Here is a 20,834-nt window from a genome sequence, read left to right on the forward strand (position 1 = left end):
TCTGTACTCTCGAGCAGAGTTGCAAAATCTCACACTCACTTTACTGACAGCGCAAGATATTGAGACAACATCAAAATCAACCACCAATTCCCCTGCAGTTCATGACAAATGAACCAAACTTAATTCCATGCAACCGACACTCCGTCACGTGGAACATTTGGTTTTTGCATTATTCCCCACACTCATTCGTTCCACTGTCTCACTGAGAATTTACGCCCGAAATTTTCATACGCATCTTCGATCAGCTGACAGTGGAAGGGAACAAAATTCCATACAAGGAAATATCATCTCACTGACACCGCGTCAGACGTTTAAACGCGTGTTCGTGTGTGTTTTCCTAGTATGTTTCTAGCCCCGGTCCCATTTTTGTGCCGCTTATTGCACACACATCGATGGGCAACGGCACATTTGAGTGCTGAGTTTATGGGTGTATGACCACCAAAAATTTCACCAGGACGCAATGAAAGGTGATATTTTCGGCTTGAGCATTCACTGACATCGAGAATGAACTGATATTTCTGTTGATGGAACGAAAACTATATCAAAACAAACGAGATGGTGAGCCAGCGGTCATAGGCACAGCGGCACCGCGATAGAAAGAAGTGAAGAATGTCGGTGGAGATATTTTGCACTGATAGAAATTGCTTTTCGATTTCAACATGTTCTTTCGAAATTTTGCATCCTTGCTCTCGAGGATCGTCATCGTAGAGTTCCTTGAATATTGTATTTGTTGCTCGTTTTCTTTGCATCCAATTCCTGGCCCGAATCCTTTTTTCTTTCTGATTTTTTCGGATAGTACCTTCAGTTCAATGAAAATCAGCACAAAGTATTTTTAAACATGGTCAGCGTGTGTTTCGCGATAAAATTGTGTAATGACTGAATACAACTGCAACAATACAATACAATAGAACAGTTATCTGTCTCTACTATGGTCGGTGGCAAAAATCGAAGATGAACCAAAACACGTGTAAGAAAAGCAGTTGCCAAAAATGAACTGAATCAAAATAGCCGTACTTGTCAGCATAAGTTAGAGACATGAGTACCAACATAATGCCACAAAAAATCTATAAATCGAATATACGTAACCCGAAACGATATTTTTGAACAGACCTCGTATAGCTTAGAAGGTGGAGTCAAGCTCAGATTTAGAATACGTGGCAAAGCCAAAAATTGTCTTAAAGCTCATTTTATCATGCCCTAGTAAAACACATTTTTTTTCCTAGTTTTTTTTCCAGATTGGTGACGAAATTCCCTGATATTGATAGCTGACATATACTGACTTGCTCTGCGATAACCTGGCATGGAGATTATTTATATTTTCCAACAAGACCGAGATCTAAAACACACCGCGCAGAAGACAATCGCATTTTTCAAGCCAAACTTCCCAAAGAATAGCCCTAGCAGTCCCGTAGCGGAGGATCTGAAACCTTGGGCTAATAACGCGTTGATCCCGAAAATAAAATCACTAAGGAATCCGAAAGAAGAAGTGAACGGATCAATAAAGAGTGTATCAAAAAGTAGTCTAAAACTTACAAACATCAACATAAAACTGAAATCGTTCAGAAAGTGTTTACAAAAGTGAACTTTTTTAAAGAATATTATGTTTACATAGCAATGAAATGAAAAAATCGAGCTTATTGTTGATTTCTAAAAAATGATCGAACCATAGATTTAACTCCACTCACCAGTAACGTTCAATTGGTCGCAGCTGGGGACAGTTCGGTGGGTTGAGGTCTTTTTCGGCGAACATGTTGTTTTCCGAAAACTGTTGTGGATTTGGCATAATGTGCCGATGCCAAATCCAGCCAGAATAGAGGAGGAACCTCGTGCTTTCTATAAAGTGGAAGCAATCTCTTCTTCAAGCATTCTTCCACATAAATTTAAGCGTTTATAGTTCCTTTTGTGAAAAAAGTTAACTATCGCATGCCACACATGAAAATGGCTTGTCAAACGAGCACTTTTTGGCCGAGTTTTTCCATCACAACATTTGGTATAAAATTGAGGTCCCGGCAGCGTTCTGTAATCTTCTTTGACATATGTTTCGTCATCCATGGAATGCACTGGTTGGGAATGTTCAAAATACGCTGATATACAGTCAATCGCTAAATTGATCGTACACCCATTATTCATTCTTAAATTTTGAGTTTTTCGGGGATCAATAGTAAATAAGTAAAAACAACTTTAACTCGTAAAAAATACCTCCTTTTAACTATCTAACTGTGAAAAGAAAAATACAAATTGTTGACATTTTCACTTCATGTTTTAAAAAACATAAAAAAACACCATTTCAGGCGTGGCAAAATTGATCGTATAGTACAAGTTTTTATTAAAATACCAATGAAAATCAATTCATACAAAAAAACCAATAACGAAAAAACAACCAAATTATGGTATTTTGGTATGACCGCCTTTGGCATCCAGCACTGCTTGCAAGCGTCGTGGCATCGATTCGACGAGGTTTTTGGTCACACTGGATGGAATGTTCTCCCAGATCTCCTTAATCGCCGTTCTGAGCTCTGGCTTGTTCCTGGGATTTTTATTTTTCAGCCGATTCTTGGCCTCCCACCAGAGGTGTTCTATCGGGTTCAGATCGTACGACTGCGGAGGCGTTTTCAGTTGTTTGGGGGTATTGTACAGCAACCACTCCCGTACGACAAAAGCGGTATGCTTGGGGTCATTTTCTTGTTGGAACCAGTAATCACGAAGTAGACCCAATTTATCCACGGAAGCCTGCAGGTTATGCTTTAGGATATTCTAATAACCCATCTTGTTCATCGTTGAATCAATAAATTCCATGGTTCCAGGTCCAGAGGCCGCCATTGAACCCCACAACATCTGGTTGCCGCCACCGTATTTTACAATTGGGACCAAATTCTGTGGCTGGAGCTCCACACCATTTGCCGTCCATGCGATCCAAAAAGGTTTATTTTTGTTTCGTCGGTAAGTAGTACTTCGTTCCAGAACTCGCTAGGCTTATTAACACAAGCCTTAGGGAACTCAAGTCGTTTTTTCATATTTACCTTTGAGATGAAGGGCTTTTTACGGGCTACACGACCTCTCAAACCGCTCCTGTGTGCTACCCTCCGGACAGTATCTGCACTGACAGGTCTACCGATGGTCCAAGCGACTTCAGTGGCCAATTTCGGAATACTAGTTTTAGGATTTCTTTGTAATTTTCGCACAATCACCCGTTCATCTGCAGGAGTCAAGATGCGTTTTCCTCCTCTTTCGGCGGTATTTTTCACGGTTCCTTCGTATTTCCACTTGTGGATTGGGTACTGCACTGTAGAGTGGGTTCTCCCGACAACTTCTGCTATTTCCCGCAATGATTATCCGCGACAACACATACTAACTATCAACGATCGCGTCGCAATGTCCGTTTCCTTACGTTTGTTTGCCATTTTGATCACAACTCTTTGAGTTCAGCAAATAAACAAAAACAAACACTCTCCAAGCAGCTGCTGGGTGTTGACATTCTACACTGAAAAAAAAAATTATCCACATTGGTCTTGTTTACACAGCAAATATTTCAGGTGTACGATCAATTTTGCATATCTCTTATTTGGGGTTTTAATCCACTTCTTGGATTATAAAACGGGCAAAACATATTTTGCAAAATCGTCGCGAACAGATCAATAGCTAACTCCGTAAACAATTAATGTGCATCAAAATCATAAATATTGAACCATTTTTTCACACCAAATAAAAAAAAAGAATCGATAAACCATGTACGTACGGTCAATTTTACGATTGACTGTAGCTTTCAAGCTCGTGTTGTAGCGCGACCTTGCTGCTCCGGTGTTTGTTTGGCCACTTTTTGCTTTTTATAGGTCTTTGGACTATGTCTCTGTTCAATTCGCTGAATCATCTCAACACTGGTTTTGAACTTCTCGGCCAAATTACGAATAGATGCAGATGTTCTTCTCAATATAATTTACAACTTTTCGGTCCAAAGCAAAGCTTGCTCTGATTAAACGACAAAAAAAAGTTCACCCGTTTGTGTTTAATAACGTGTTAAATGTTCAAGACTACTTTTCGACACACTCCTTATAATGGCATAGACTTTCAGCATGAAACAACGGACACTGATTGGAACCCCTCCTGCGAATGACGGATCTCTATAGTGGCATGTCCGAAAAAGAACCTGAAACTATTGGGAAACAGAGAAGAGGGTCCAAATCCCCTGAGGTGGATGGTTGTAGGAAAGGTGGGAGTAAAATGGACATGTTAAGAAGAACTTCAATTATATCAATATACTGTTTTTCTACCTAATTGACCAAATATTTTACAAAAAAGGGTATTCCAATGTTTTTCACTAAAATTAAAACAGACCGAAAAGTAATTTTTTTTTCCGATGCGAGTAATATGGACATATAGTGGAGGGAATATGGACAGGTGTGCAATATATGAAGCGTAGAGGTTTATCGATCGCGAGAGGAATACTTTTATTCAACCAAGGTCTGAACTCATCACGAATCTGTTAAATGATGAAAAAATCGAATTGATCCACCTAAAAGTTATATCGTGCTTTTCAGCAGTAAAAACGGACAGACCCTCAACTATTTTGCTTTTGGCTCCAGTCAGCTTCTAAACAGTCCACATTTGGCGATTTGATTCCCATTTATAGACGCAGGGCATTCCTTAGGAATAGATTGAACAGACTTTTCACAGTCCATCTCAGTCCACTGGCAATTGATCGTTTACCCCACCAGTACAGTTATTTTAATAATTTATATTTTCCACTCAAAAATTAATTTACTTTTCCGTACATACCTAATATTGCTTCTCTGTTAACTCACAAACCGAAATATAACCATCAGCGAATTGAATTTTGATATTAAACCACTCAAAATGCTTAATATCGATGTAGCTAAAATTACATCCACACGCGGAAGCATGTATGATTTTCGGATTGTGTTTCCCTTACCCACTTTTGATCAGTATTCATTGCCAAAGGGTGGCTTAAATATTATAGAATAACATGTAGAAGGTGTTCTCATTAACATAAATCTGAAATTCAAAATGTAATCATACAAATCAACCACTTGTCCATATTACCCCCACTGTTCGTATTACCCGCGGTTCCCCTAATAACTGTTATCCATGGTTATTAAAGAAATGGATAAACAGTGAATCCTGATTCTTATCTCACTTACAACTATCCCTTCCTCGATAATCGCTTGGTAACTAGGCGTCTCTTCTGGCCTTCAGGCGACGAATATCATACTATCATTCCTTTTCTTTCCCCCGGTGACTGTAAGGACGTGGCCGGCGTTATATTTAAAGATCGATTCACCGAAACTTACACAATTAGAGCCCCCGCAGACTGTAGACTGATTTTTTTTTATCTCATTTATTTATTTATTAGGCTCATTAGCATTTTAGCTGTTACAGAGCCGGGTTTTAATCGTGTACATGTACATATGTTTATGTTCCTATAAATTGTAAATTACACAGTCGTTAGTAGTAGCCATTTAGGCGTTAAGTTTTTTTCTGTTCCATTACATTATGGTAAATTACACAGTAGTAGCCATTTAGGCGTAAGGGTATTCTTTCTGTTCATCCATTGTTCAGCAGACCGGACAGCGGAGACAGTTGATATTAATCATTGTTGAGTTATTTATAGAACAGCAGCCCGATGTTTCTTGCAGAGCAGAGCAGTTGTATGGATGAATCGATCTTATTTCGACCGTGGATCGATTTCCATCGCTGATGATGGTTGCGTGGACGTAGTTATTCTATAACAACACAAAGATGGTCAATTGAGGGCCCTGAGTTTGAACTCACGATCGATCGCTTGGTAAGCGAACGCGTAACCAAGTGGCTACGAAGACCCCCAACAGTAGACTGATTTGTCGGCCGATAGTTGGGTTGGCTTCTTAATCAGTACGGAGAGGTATGCATGTGCGCACATTACGCCGATTCAGTTTAATCGGTTTTTGCACCAGAAGGCCGGCCCGACCAAAATTGACAGAAAGTCTGTAGTGTGCGGGGGCTCTTAGAATGATTTGCTCCTACCTAGCGTCATTCGGTGTGTAGGGGAACTTTGGGTAAAACGCACCACCATGGAAAATCATGGAAAACGCAGTAATCGGCAGGATTTTGTTGTGCTTACAACTTGCTTTTCCATTATAAATACAATTAAACGTGTTGTAGCACCAAAAACCACGGGTATCTTCATAAAATAATAATATATTAAAAACTGCATGATTTCATGCAACTTTGACCGCTTCTGTCATAAGACTTTTGGAGCATTAAAAACTTATTTAGAATTTACAAACTCCAATACATTCTCAATTGTTACCAGAACTATCAATTGAGTTTGAAAAAAAAAATGTTGAAAATTCATTTTTTATATCAAAATGCAAATTTATAATCCATCTCATAATGGGGCACATCGCTCCAGTATGGAGATTAATAAAGAGTTAGTCAGTTCCAGTGTTACCAATTCACGCAGATATATTCTGCTATTGTTTTATACCTAGATGGTTTCTGAAAAGCATGAAACCATTTTCACATATCTTTTCTTGTATTATGTAATATGAACCAGAATGAAAAAACAGGAAGTGGGTTATATCTATGGTATAACCGCAAGGGTGACGTAGGACTATCGTTGATTTAGAGATCATTTGTTTGAAGTTGAATCTAAATCCATCCTGAATGAATGAATAAATAAATATTTGGGTGACTTCAAAAACGAGAGTGTTACGTTGGAGACTCAAGGTTTTATGCATCCAATATTGGATACAAAAAACCTTGTTCTGAAGAATAATCTTCAGAAGCTTTCCTGCTAACTGCACTTGATTGACAAATCACAAAACCAAATGTATGTGATCGCAGTATTATATGGATAGAAAACATTAAAATAAACTCGCTTGATTGTAATTTTCAATTCCAAGGGGAACTGGCAGATTATTTTTCAGCAACGATCATTTTTTTCCAGGTTTCCTCTCGATAACCAGCAAACGAAAAGAGTTGCGCGCGTGTATGTGTGTGTGTGGCGGCTGCTTCTATGTCTTCCCGAGGAACCGTATTTCGATACTGATACTCTCTTGGTCACGAGAGTATCAGCATCGGCTTTTCTGCGCTCCCTCACAGTTAAGGGGGTATTCTAGTGTAGAGACACGAATTTCGGACGTTTTTTCGAACTCCGTAAAAATAAAACAAAGAATATTTTTACTATCCATTATATCATTATTCGTTTATCTATCTTTCAACAATAAAACAAAAATAGGACGGAAAAAAAATATTCATAATTAGAATAGTTACATGCTGGTGAAGTGAGGGTGTTCAAAAAAAAGTTGTGCCATGGCGTACACGATTCCAGTCCTTCTGGTTATCTGAAACAAAAAAATCGAACAGATTCTGAATCAGTAAAGATGTCGCTATGGCATGAACCTCGGACAAGTCAAAAACATGGGTTTTAACAAAATGGCGGCCGTTTGAAAACAAAAATGCTGTTTAAAACGTTTTTTTTTGCGTTTACTGATTTTTTAAAAATAGTAAAATTAAAGAGTTATAATTTTTTATTGGTTCATGCGATAGAGAGATGTATGCAGATTATTTTCATATAAATTTGACATAAATCGGTTCAGTAGAACTTGAGATATCGTGTACGCCAGTTAGAAAAAAACTAGTTCCGAGAGAAACGCGTTTGAAGTTCATTGTGATGGCCGTAACAGGTTAGATACCACATCACTAAGATGGCTCTAACTAGGTAAATAATAGGATTTTCGATAAGTCCTTTCTAGAGTATATTCTTGAATGCCTAAACTACAGAAATATGGTAAAAAAAAATTTCGATTTTTTCAGATTTCTAGACTAGAATATCCCCTTAAAACAAACTGATTGCATTTCAGGTCAGGTCAGGCCAGGTAATGAATCCCTCGATCCCTCGCCGTTCAGCTCGTTCAGTAACGATGTTGTCTTGTCGATGTCCTCAGGCGTCGTGCACAAATTACGTAACGCTAAAAATCCGAATTTTGAACCACCTCTCCCCCCCCCTTTCGTAACGCAATTTCCTATCTCTAATAAACAGAAAGTAACGCAACATCTACCCCCTCCCCCCCTTATCGCGTTACGTAATTTGTGAACGACGCCTCACGAAAAATGAATCGGTTTCACCACCAGAATATCATTTCAGTATGCTTTTCGTGCGTGATTGAATCGAGAGAAGGTGTGGTTTACGATGGCAATTTGGAAGGCAAACTAGAGGAGAATGAACTCTCTGAGTATGAAAATTTCGGCGACTGAGCAATAATCGATTGAAAATTATATAATTTTCGCGATACGAAACATTTTCCGTTTTTCATGTTATGCATCCAATATTGGATACGAAAATATCCTACTGATGGAAAAGAATAATCTTCAGAAGCTTTCCAGCTAATTACACTTGATTGAAAAATTACGAAATCAAATGTATTTGGTCGCTGTGTTCGCCATATAATTAGAAAACATTAAAATAAACTCTTTTGCATGGATGTATTCTTCAATTCCCATGGAACTGGCAGATTATTTTTCAGCAACGGTTAGATCTTTCCGGAATTTTCTCGATGCTGTATGGCATCCAAACGAAAATTCTCGTTTCAGTTTGGCCTGCAAAAAACTTTTCTAAACTCTAATCCATCAAATTTGGAGCCCTGAAAAGGTATATGCTAAGCTAATATAGCACCCTCTCCTTGGATTCGATGGGCCAGCTGAATGTCCTTGGGCATGATGTGACGCGTTTTGCGTGGATAGCACACAAATTTGTATCTTCGAATAAGCCTCCTGCAGCGTCATAACCGCGGAACTTTGGAAGCGCAAGTCGGTTTTGAAGTCCTGAGCAATTCCACGATCCAAAAGCTGCAAAGGTAGCTTGCGGATCAGCAATTCGGTCGACTTCCGATAGCGATGAATTTCACGCAAAGTTCCCGGTCGATAGCGATGTGGCTTCTTCACCTATCCTGCGGCTGGTGCGCTTATCCGAGCTGCTTTCGTGTGCCTTACCACTGACTAACTAGCTATCTGCTTGGTTCCAAACAAATGAGTCGTCACGGTGCGAGAGTAGAGTAAGAAATGAACGAAAGCAAAGGAAGCGTCATTTTATAAACCATAAAAGTATAGAGTCTAAACCCCACCCTTATTATATTCGTTGCTTACCCTGAGAGAGAAACGAATAACATCGAAGTAAGTATACAGTAATGTATTTGAATCCGGACACTTGCCGTTACATTTAATACCATACCGCAGCCACAACATTTTCTGCATGTTGAATTAATGCGATTGATAAGTAACTATCAAGAAACTATCAGTAACTATATTAGCAACTATTAATCGCATAAATTCAACATGAAAAAAATGTTATGGCTGTGGTATGATATTAAATGTAATGCAAAGTGTCCGGATTCAAAAGCATTACTGTAAAAAAGAGTTAACTCGACTGAAATTTTTTCGGTTCGGCCTGCAAAAACGAAATTAAGAGCCCCCGCCGACTGCAGACTGACTTGTCGACCGATAGTTCGGTCGGCTTCTTAATCAGTACGGAGAAAAAAAGTCTGTAGTGTACAGCATAATGCATAGACGTAAGTATGAGCTTCCCATCTCACATTCCAATAAGATTAATGGGTTTCCAAGTGGGCGCGCTACATACGGATACGAATGATTTCAATAACCTGTTTTCGAAGCTATCATTAAGCTATTGAAACAATTTTTCGACTCAATAAATAGCAATCATATAACTCTTGGACATTTTATCTTTTGTATGAAATGATTATCATACTGTTCCGTTGATCCGAAGCAGAATGAATCACGCTTAAAGAAGGAATGGATTTTTTCTTGGAATTTAGTCAGCAGAAATAATGCCCTTTCCCAACAATTAAAAACGACAAACGGTAAACAGTTTCATCAAAGTGATTTCTTCGATATGGGGATATATTCACTACATCATGTCATATATTTCATATTTTTCATTATGGGTGGGGTTTACATTCGATTCTTTTATGTTTTATAAAATGACACTTCCCTTGCTTTCGTTCATTTCTTACTCTACTCTCGCACCGTGAGGACTCGTTTCATCGGGACTAAGCAGACAGCTCGTTAGTCATTCGGTGGTAAGGCACACGAAGTCAGCTCGGATAAGCGCACCAGTAGCAGGATAGGTGGAGAAGCCACATCGCTATCGACCGGGAACTTCGCATGAAATTCGTCGCTATCAGATATCGACCGAATTGCTGATCCGCAAGCTACCTTTGCAGCATTTGGTTCGTGGAATTGCTCAGGACTTCAAAACCGACTTGCGCTTCCAAAGTTCCGCGGTTATGACGCTGCAGGAGGCTTATTCGAAGATACCAATTTGTGTTTTATCCATGCAAAACGCGTCACATCATGCCCAAGGACATCCAGCTGGCCCATCGTATCCGAGGAGAGCGTGCTATATTAGCTTAGCATATAATCAACGGCCCTTTTCAGGGCTCCAAATTTGATGGATTAGAGTACAGAAAAGATTTTTACAGACCGAACTGAAAGGAGCATTTAGCGAAAATCGTGGTTTCGATAATAATTCGTTACCGATAGGTGCCATGGATATGGATTTCCTTATGAAGATTATGAAATACATGACATGATGTAGTGAATATATCCGAAGAAATCACTTTGGTGAAACTGCATTATAAAATTATTTGTGTACGAATGCCGCAATCGATAGTCGACTCTAATTTGCGCTGGGTAATTTCCTCGGAGGACTCGATTCCTCCTTTGAGCATTAATAATCTCTTTCTGGCAAAACGATGTGGTATGAATCACATTATTTGAATGATAGAATGAAGAAGTTTTCTGCCAATTTTCTTCAACCTCCAAACGTATCTTTCTCCCGTTTGTCGTTTTCGCGTTCGCTAATCCTCTCTCACAACACCCATTTCTAGTTTGAGAAATTGTTGAGTAAACATTGTTTGCCAGTGCGCGTAGAGCGGGAATTCCTAAAGATTCATTGCACCTCTAATAAATTGCCGAAAGACGTGGTCTTACGTTGATCGCACTTGATTGAAAAAATCCAAAACGAAGTGTATTTGGTCGAAGCATTATATGAGTAGAAAGCAAAGAATCGCTCGAAAATGACTTGATTTTCGCGACATTTTCCGTTTTTCATGTTATGCATCCAATATTGGATACGAAAATTTCCACTGATGGGGAAAAAAATATTCAGAAGCTTTCCTGTTAATTGCGATTGATTGAAAAATAACAAAACCAAATGTATTTGGTTGCAGTGTTATATGGATAGAAAACATTAAAATAAACTATTTCGCATGAATGTATTTTTCAATTCCTAGGGGAACTGGTAGATTATTTTTCAGCAACGATGATAGCAACGAGAATTCCGCGCGTGTATGTGTGTGTGTGGCGGCTGCTCCGATGTTTCAAGCGGAACCGTGGCATCACTCTCCTCCTGATGGATTCCCTTTTGGCCTTAGGTGCACAAACAGGCTCTTGGTGACACCGTTCATCAGCGCATTCATGATAAACGAAATTAGATTCACAACAACAGCGACAACATGCTCCAATCGCTGTTCAATCATAACTGAGTGGGTTTACGAGCGGCGCTCGCTTATATACCGATTTTTGATTTCAATAGCCTGTTTTGAAAGCAATTTTAAGACTATTGAAACAAGTTTTTGGATGAAAAAGTAACAAGTATATGACGCGTAGACATTTTATCTTTCAAATGAAGTGTTTATCATACCATTTCGTTCAGTTGTTTAAGAGCTATTAACGCTCAAAATCTCGGTCCCCAGCGTAACGCTTTCGTTCTCGAAACTTTGGTTTTACACCCCGGTATAGAAATGAAAGACGTAGTCCTACGTCAAAAATTATTTCAATGTTTCTGACTACTAAAATCCATCGATTATTAAGAATAATGCAAACCTTAGAATCAAAACAAAGTGCCTGATTCTCGAATACACTACGAATACACTTCACGGTGTTTCCACCGCATTCGCGATGACAACGGTACGGTGTCGACATCTGGATGCGAGATTAGTTTCCCACTAAATTTATCAAATTTAAAAAAAAAAATTATCAAATTATCTTCAGATGAAATTTTTGTATGGGATTATTATACCACATGAAGAAAACAAAGTTTTCCACTCACATTGAATACCAGTTTGATACGAAGAAGATAATTTTCATTAATGATTTTTTATTTTAAAAGTGCTCATTCTGCCTGAAAACTCATCACTATCTTCGACACTTCACTAACTCGTAAAACGTAGTTCAATGGCGTGCCGTTCATTTCGTTTCCAACGTGAAGTGTATTCGAGAATCAGGGCCTAAAACTCATAAATACAAAGGCCAAAAGTCTGGCAGAACATTTGTGAACAGCGGCACATAGCAATATATTTATGAACAGCGGCACATTTTGATACGCTTGTAAACAAAAATATAGGATTGATAACAAAAATGCCTCGAAATTCGAGATCATCTGATGATTTTAACTGGTGGAAACATAACGGAAGCGGAAGATATAAGCAGCGAATCAAGAGTTATCCAAAATAAACGCTCCGATATCGTTTGACATTTTGACTCGTTGTGGTGCGTTTTGGACACGCATATGGGCATCTTACCTCGCTTATTTGAGAATGATGTAATATGAATGCGTTCAGAATTCTCCTTATTTCTGTTGGTTTACTTATTCGTAATCGTTATTGCTCATTCCATTACAAAGAAAACAAACGTGGCTACGTTATGGATGTGAAGAAACGTTGAAATATGTAATAAAAATACATGTTTCATCCTGTTTTGCTTAATAGGGGCGTCTTGCCCGGACTTCCCCTACTTTGTGCAATATCGCTGGTTCAGGTCAATCACGGAGAACAACTACGAAGTGTTGCTTAAACTCGGGCTCGAAAAAACGGACACGGATTGGAACTTGGAAAGTTTCGACCCCGGTTTTTAACGGTAACGATATTGAATTAAAGAGACTTTAAACTCTGAGAGACCCGGTTTAAAAAAAACATTTGCGGCATTCGCTACATTTTTTTTCACTTGATAGGGAAAAGGGTCGAAGCACATCGTTTGCTGCTATGACGTTATTCCGAGAACCATAAGCGTAAAACCAACCAACGACATAACCTCAAGCGTAGGAAAATGTCCAATATATCTGTGAAGCATTCATATATTTACTGTACAGGTTCCTCAATGTAGTCGGTATAAACCTACAGTGAAATCACCCGACACAGGGAATAAATATTGAGTATGACTTACCGGCTCGACAGTTGTCTGTTGTGAGAGGAAATGATGCCCAATGCATGGCTAACTAGTGTTGCCAGTATATAATATCAACATCACTGTTGTACTGTCAACTGCGAGGGATAGGACGTTGTGTCTTTCACGCACCTCACAATATCAACGAAGAAACACTGATAATGGCGGACAACCATTAAAAATAACAGCAACGCAGATATTGGCATTGATAGTCTTAGTGCCATATTCACCTCCGCTGAGCAGAATATTCAATGCTCATATAAATGTTAAGTTCTGCAGCTCGATGAAGAGGAATAAACACATTTGCAAGTCCCTGAATAAAGGAAGTTATATCGCCATGTTCTAAATTCAGAATATCGATTTGAATACTCCTCGATTGTATGACAACGAAGAAATAGTGCGCTTCCTAATTGGCCGGTACACCAACTCCAATGAAGTTGTCTGGTATATCTTTGGTTTCCCAATTCTTGAACGGAAAACATGGATTTTTCACCAACGATAAAGCAATTCAACGAAATTGATATTGATTTTATTTATTTCATTTTTCTATTTTACAACAAAAATACATTATTCACATTTAACTTTTAAGAGATCAAACATGCCAGTTATGCGAATGAAATACATTTTTTTATTTTTATCGGTGGTCACCGTCTTGGCGCTCTATTCCTCGATATGTCAATCACAAATATGAACATAAGAGGTACGAACCAAGGCGTGTAGAAGTATATCCTAAGGTGGGCCAACTTGCTAAAACCACTCTTCAGCCATCTTGGAAGTCTACTGTGTTTTGTTTGTAAACAAAACACAATACGCTTGTGCTTAAGCTCGCTCGTGATCAGTCTGTCTCTTTCACACTTCAAGGAAAAAATTCCCCTTCTGCTTTCTTCCGTACTGTTTTCATATACCGCTCCCCTAACCAAGTTAGTGACGAAACGGCCTCACCTAGTACCATAGACCCGTCTTGTTAGGAACGTTTCACATTTGCTTATCGAATGACAATGCGCAGTATAAACATCAAACACACTTTCGTTCAAATCGTTTCATTCGTTCCATTTTATCGATCACATTCGATCAATTTTAATGATCGTTCAATAAAATATAACTAATGTAATGTTAGTTGATCTGAATGTTTTAACAACCAACATATTACTTATATACTAGAAATAATGTATATGATCGAACAACGTTTGCCGGATCAGCTAGTCGTAGTATAAAAATACATCTTTCCACCGAATATATCACTTTTTAAAATTTACAATATTTTTGTAATCTTATGAAGAACGGGAAGGCACTTCTTTATAGCCTTCCCGTTCTTCATAAGATTACAAAAATATTGTAAATTTCATACAAACTCAAACTAAACAAATCATTAAAGGAATGACATCCAAGTATGACAGCTGTCAGAATACAGTGCTACATTTTCCGAGCCATGTAATAGATCCGTGATTATAGAACATATCATGCTCTTATATTTTAATCTACCAACAAAACAAAATATAATTCACAAGCCGTCTGTTCACCTAGAATACATCTAATGTTTCGTGACAAATCACGAAAATTGCCCGGCTAATTGATATTTCTGTAAACAAATTAGCCCACTTCACCACAAATCATTACCGGGAACGGTATTACCTAACATTGGCTTGGCTTAATCTGAACTTTTATAATGAAGCTGTCGCCATCATTCGCCGATGGGGCAGTGTCGTACGCGAGAAGCTATCGCTCAATTCGCTTCATTTAGATAGTAATTGCTATAACGGACGACATCCAGCCCATGATATATGACCGTTCGTTACCAGCTGTACGTGCCGTATTCGTATACGTGTATGTTTCCGCCATCATATATATGCTGCAGCGGGAGCGCGGACGAAAGGCGCAATTAAACCGCTCCAACGAATTTATCAAAATAACCCGGCTGCATGTACCTTGGTAGACCACATCAATTTAAAAAGCTCCGCAATTAGTCGTTTCCTGTATGTTCTACGTATCCTTACTTGACTGGCCCACATGAATTGCAACCACGTAGGCGCAATTTCCTCGCTGGCTCTGCGTGTGGAAAATTGAAAATACCTCACTCAAAAAGTACCAGGACACACAGTCGTCGGGATATGTTTTAATTGCAATAAGTTCTGCGAAAAGTAAGGCTCATCTCCGCGGAATTGATAGGCTATCTTGGAAGAGGTGATTGATAACACATTACTCAATGGATTGTGTTCATCTGTTAATGAGAGTTGATGCGTCAACTATTGGATAAAATTTGACTTTTATGGTAGAACTATTTACTTTTTGGCTCAAGAGACGCACTAGTTTCGACAATCGCACTCCGAATTGCTTCCACAACCGCAGTTATTTCAAGGTCTGTCTTCAGCTACCACTGTAGACTAGTGATACCGATTCCCCGCACAAAACACGATTAGAATGAGTTAATCATAAGCAAGTGTCGAGAATTTAAAAGATGCAGGATTCATTTCGACTTTGGATAGTTATAAAAAAAATTGTGTTTTCGAAAAAAAAAGTTGATGCCAAATTTTATAAAATTGCACAAAACTACGAGATAAATATAAAGATAAAGATAATAAAAATAGTTATCTTGATTTTTCATTCGGAACATGCTGCTAAATGTTGATTTGCACGATAACATAACCTATGCAAAACATTAGCTCATTCGTACACCATTAACTAGTGTCACAGACACTGAAATTTTAATAACCGAAAATCGAAAAATGTTTTAGTCTGATAGGTTGGGAAACAGACATCAACGTTCGGTCCATTTAATAGACGTAAATGCCTTATTTCATTCGCAATGATGTTGTTCTGTTCGACATACATGTTTTAACTTCAAATGACTGTTATCTTTTAGAACTTTTAGTGTGAATAAATCCAGTGTTTTTGATTTGTTTGTTGTACAACAGATTAGTGTTAATGTATTGCTAAGGGTGCTCATACACTGTTTGACCGAAGCCAAATATTTGACTCTTTTTGACAGATAAAATTTGGTCAACGTGTACTGATCAGATATTTTCTACACAAAACACGACAACCAAATATTCAATTATTGGATGCCTAAAATATTTTTTCAGTCTGTTCTTCAAACCTGTCGGTACATGGTTAGGTTACCTTGAATATTCCAGTTGATTTTTTCCATGTTCAGTGTTTGATATTGTTTACTACTGTTGAAAATTGAAGAGTGGCAAACAAAATAGTGTTTGTACAAATATCAAATCAAACCTTATCTGTCAAAAAATATCAAATATTTGACCTCCGGGCAAACAGTGTACGGCCACCTTAATCATTTATATTGTTTGTTTACACTTGGTTTTTTTTACTGTTTATGCTTACTTTCAAATCATTCCAATGAAAAAATGCCAATTCATCTGTACTGTCTGTAGCAGCAACAAAAAAACAGATGATTTCAAATTATTAAGTTGTATGAACTGCTTTCCAAGTGCTGCTTTCCAAGTGAAAACTATGTAGGGAATGCAATTCGTTGTATGAGAGAAAAAGAATATTCTTGCACGGCTGATTGCGCTGCGATCTACCAACGAATTATTTCGATGTAAGACAATTAGGGTAACACGGGGTGAGTTTAACATACGGGGTGATTTGGACCACCCCTTTGTCTTAAAAAGTACGGCTCAACTTGACTTGGATTTTATTATAATGTCATCTCCTTCTATTGTTGAACCGTATATACCTTACTAAAAAAACTTTGGTAAAATTTGACAGGTGGAAGGAAACGGTTGCATGAACACAACAAGCACATTGATTGTCAAAAAATGTGAGTTTTCCGATCGTGGTTTTAAGGTTTTCCCCGCTGATTAAACAAATTTTTCGTGTATTGTGCAGCAAAGTTATGTTCGTCTACAGAAGAGGAACAATTTGATTCAGCGAAACTGTCAGTTTGATAACAATAAATGGAATTAATCGCATTCTAATTTTTAATGTGCATGCGCATTTTAAATTGTGTGGGGTGACATGGACACGTGTCTGTGGGGATAATGTGATAATACAATGTGACATTTTTTATTTAGACTGTATTGGTTTTGAAAATAATAGGCGATTTGCTTAGGCTCCCCCCTTTTCCTCTACAAGTCTCTCATGTCTTCTTTCGTTGCTGAGATGAAAGCAACCAAAACTAATAACAAAACTAGAAATGCGTTAATTCCAATAGGAATTGTTCTTCGTGACAAGGAATCTGAACAAATAGTGCGGAGTAAGAAGAAGCAAATTGATAACATGCTGTCAACCTTGATTGATCCAAAATTCATTATTAATGGGAGAGCAATGAACGTGCGAACGTACTTTGCGGGGTGAGCTCAGCCCATTATCACTAGAACTACTCAAAATGTTTAGAGGAATTATTGAATATCAAGTACATTTGGGACGGTAAGGGTGGTGCTAATTTGGCTAAGAAGAACGAAAATAGCAAGCTAAATTTGGTAAAAAAAGGGAAGGTATCAGTCGTTTAATTCTGGACAACTTTCAATGTGTCTGAATATAACTCAACTTCCGGGCAAACTCCTTCACCAGAACGAGGAGAAATGTACACTAAAGTTACTTTTAATGGCAATGAATTCTTCATCAAACATGATTATAAATAAATATTACGATAATCTGAATGATTTCAATAAATAAAGTAATCTTATTGGCTCTGAACCCTTGCATATAGTTCAATGGAATGTAAGAGAGATTGATGTTTTTGAAAAAATTGATGAAATTGGGTTATTTCGTAGACAAATGCGAAATTGTTATCGACGTTATTGTTATTGGCGAGACCTGTATTAAAATGGTGAATAGTGCGATATCGCCGCTGCACAAAGATATCTTTTGTGTGTATTGATTATTAAATTATTGATTAAACTAGTGAATGAATGAAACAATTTACGAATTCAATTGCAAACAAATCTCAATTTAGGTCAATGCATTATGGTAGTAGTTATCGCAGTAAATAATTATTAACATTTTGCCTAATCATCAGACGGTATGCGTAGATGTTCAGTGAGCTGGCTACATGAAGTATACAAAATACAATACAAAAGTACCCGCTACTTACATCCCATCCGCGATGCCAATTTCCCCAGGCTCCATGGTTTTGAAGTCTGTGTTAGGGAAACATTCTGATTTGCAGAAACGCAAGCGAGTACAAAAGTGCCCGCAGCTTGCATCTATTTTGCATCTATTTCTTTGTGTGGACACCGACTGGACAACATCGTTGCTGGACGTGCTGGACGGCGAGGGATCGAGTGCATTTCTCAAGGCAAGAGGGCGGAGGTGGTAGCGCTGGAGTAAAGTAGAGTAGAGTTTTCAAAGGGCCTTTCTCAAGGTTAGAGATGAAGAAGAGATGAACTGCAAAAGTTTAAAGTCTCTATAATACAATACCTTCCTTCCTTCCATCTATTTTGCAATGCCGATTCCCCCAGGCTCCAAGATTTTGAAGTCTGTGTTAGGGAAACATTCCAATTTTCAAAAATGCAAACGAATGCAAAAGTACCCGCTGCATGCATCTGATTTGCAATGCCAATTTCTCCAGGCTCCATTGATTTGAAATCTGTGTAAGGGAGATATCCGATTTCAGAAACTCAAGCGAGTACAAAAGTACCCATAGCTTGCATCTATTTTGCAATGCTGATTTTCCCTGTCATCATGGTTTTGAAGTCTGTGTTTGGGAAACATCCATTCAGCGATCGTACCTCGATCGTTGCACAATCATAACTGAGTGGATTTCAGTTCAGTTCAGTTTTTGGTTTTAAGGGACTTTAACCCGATGGTTATTCGTCCCTCTCTGAGTGGATTTCCGAGCGGCGATCGCTTATATACCAATTGGTGTGATTTCAAAAGCCTGTTTTGAAAGCAATTTTAAGGCTTTTTTTAATTGAAACAAGTTTTTGGATAAAAAAAGTAACTAGACATTTTATCTTTCGAATGAAGTGTTTATCATACTATTTCGTTCAGTTGTTTAGAAGCTATTAGCGCTCAAAATCTCGTTCTCCGGCGTAACGCTTCCGTTTTCGAAACTTTGAATTTACACCCCAGTATATAAATGAAAGACGTAGTCCTACGTCAAAAGTACAGATGGGAAAGATTTTTGACCCTCTGATGCAAATGAAAATGTGGCCAAGATTTCGTGTATTTTTTCATGCCGAGATAAACCATCTGGAGGTTTAGCTGTTTTTGTGAAAATTTCATTAGAGTACAAATTGATAGATAATCAAACGATAGATGGCTTACACTATATCTGTCTTGAAATAAAATGTCATATTCACGTCTATGAAGTTATTGATGTGTATCGTCCACCTTTATTCGATTATCATGAATTTCAGAATACCTTAGAGGGGTGATTATCTACTGCAACTCTACCGAAACCGCTTCTTATTGTTGGTGATATTAATGTACCAATCAAATTGAAAAATAATAACGTTATGGTCGAGTACACGAATCTCTCAGAATCCTCTGGTTACGTATGTACAAACACGATCCCTACCCGTCCAGCAAGCAATACTATTCTAGATCAACTATACTCAACCTGCGGCCCACTAGGCTGTATTGGTTGACCCGGCTGATCCGTTATTATTTTATATGTGTAACTATCACGAAAACTCAAGAAATCATTTATGAAACATGAGTTATTTAGTTGTCATGTTAAGTGGTATTAGTAGATTAAATATCTTCTGAATACATTTAATCCGATAAACAGGAATCCTGTCGACATTAGTGAATAAAAATGAAAATATCGATATGAAGTCATTTCCTTTTTTTGGTTTAAGACAACGTCTTTCAGTTATGACACCAAATCAGAAAACTGTTCACGGTTTTCTATGGAATAATAGCTATAAGCTATAAGCTATACTGTTCTGCATACCAATCGAATCGGAATTTTTTTAAATTTCTCGGTAATTTATACATTACGGTTCCCTAACCCATAAATGATTTAAATTGAGGAAAATTAGAAGAATATACATTTTCCTATCGTGCTCTTGAGGCCGAGTATGTATGAGGGAGATACACTATTAAAAAAGCACTGCTAATAGGACACGCGTAAATTGGTCGTTCGAAATGCAATTGCAGCATTCGTTCTACGGGCAATGTGGATAGAGATAATATTACAATCTTAGCTCTTCCGTATTCCATTCATTGAGTATGAACAAGCTATTTGCGATTTCAAAACACTGTACTCACAATTCTTCAGTCATCTAACTAGAGACCAGACGGCAGCGAGTCTTTCAAATTACCTTTCTCAAGGCCGAGTGTTTAGTTGAGTTTTCCAAGGCTAGAGGCGAATGAACTGATGAATTTAAAAGCCTCTATGATTTAAAACATCATCATCATTCAAGTCGTCTCGGTTCCAACAATCAAACAGAAGTCTTTCTCAAAGCTGATGTCACATTCAATGGTTTTACTTGATTCTGAGGAAGAATGAATAATAGATATCGCAGTGTATGGTGCAATTCTGTTCGGTGGGGGTACCGCGTCGATTTGCATGCCGTCTGGTGAAGAGTGCCTCTGTACTTTGCATCCCACCATATCTGAATCTGTACTGGGGTGTAAGTTTAACATTTCTGAAACAAGGACGTTACGTTTGGGGTGAAAAGTTTCGAGCG

General features: G+C 38.1%; 1 protein-coding gene across 6 annotated transcripts in view; it reads right to left on the reverse strand.

Annotated features, from left to right (window-relative positions):
* Positions 1 to 20,834, reverse strand: part of LOC129769468 (uncharacterized) — a 565,408-nt gene that overhangs the window by 529,709 nt on the left and 14,865 nt on the right. Inside the window, exon 2 of one of the 6 annotated variants that reach the window (XM_055771776.1) lies at positions 7,270 to 7,340. The exons of the other annotated variants lie outside the window; for them this stretch is intronic. The gene's annotated coding sequence lies outside the window, so the exon portion shown is untranslated. The remainder of the gene's footprint in view (positions 1 to 7,269; positions 7,341 to 20,834) is intronic. 6 annotated transcript variants of the gene reach the window in all.

The sequence above is a fragment of the Toxorhynchites rutilus genome, chromosome 1, assembly GCF_029784135.1.
Source record: "Toxorhynchites rutilus septentrionalis strain SRP chromosome 1, ASM2978413v1, whole genome shotgun sequence".
Lineage (NCBI taxonomy): Eukaryota > Metazoa > Arthropoda > Insecta > Diptera > Culicidae > Toxorhynchites > Toxorhynchites rutilus.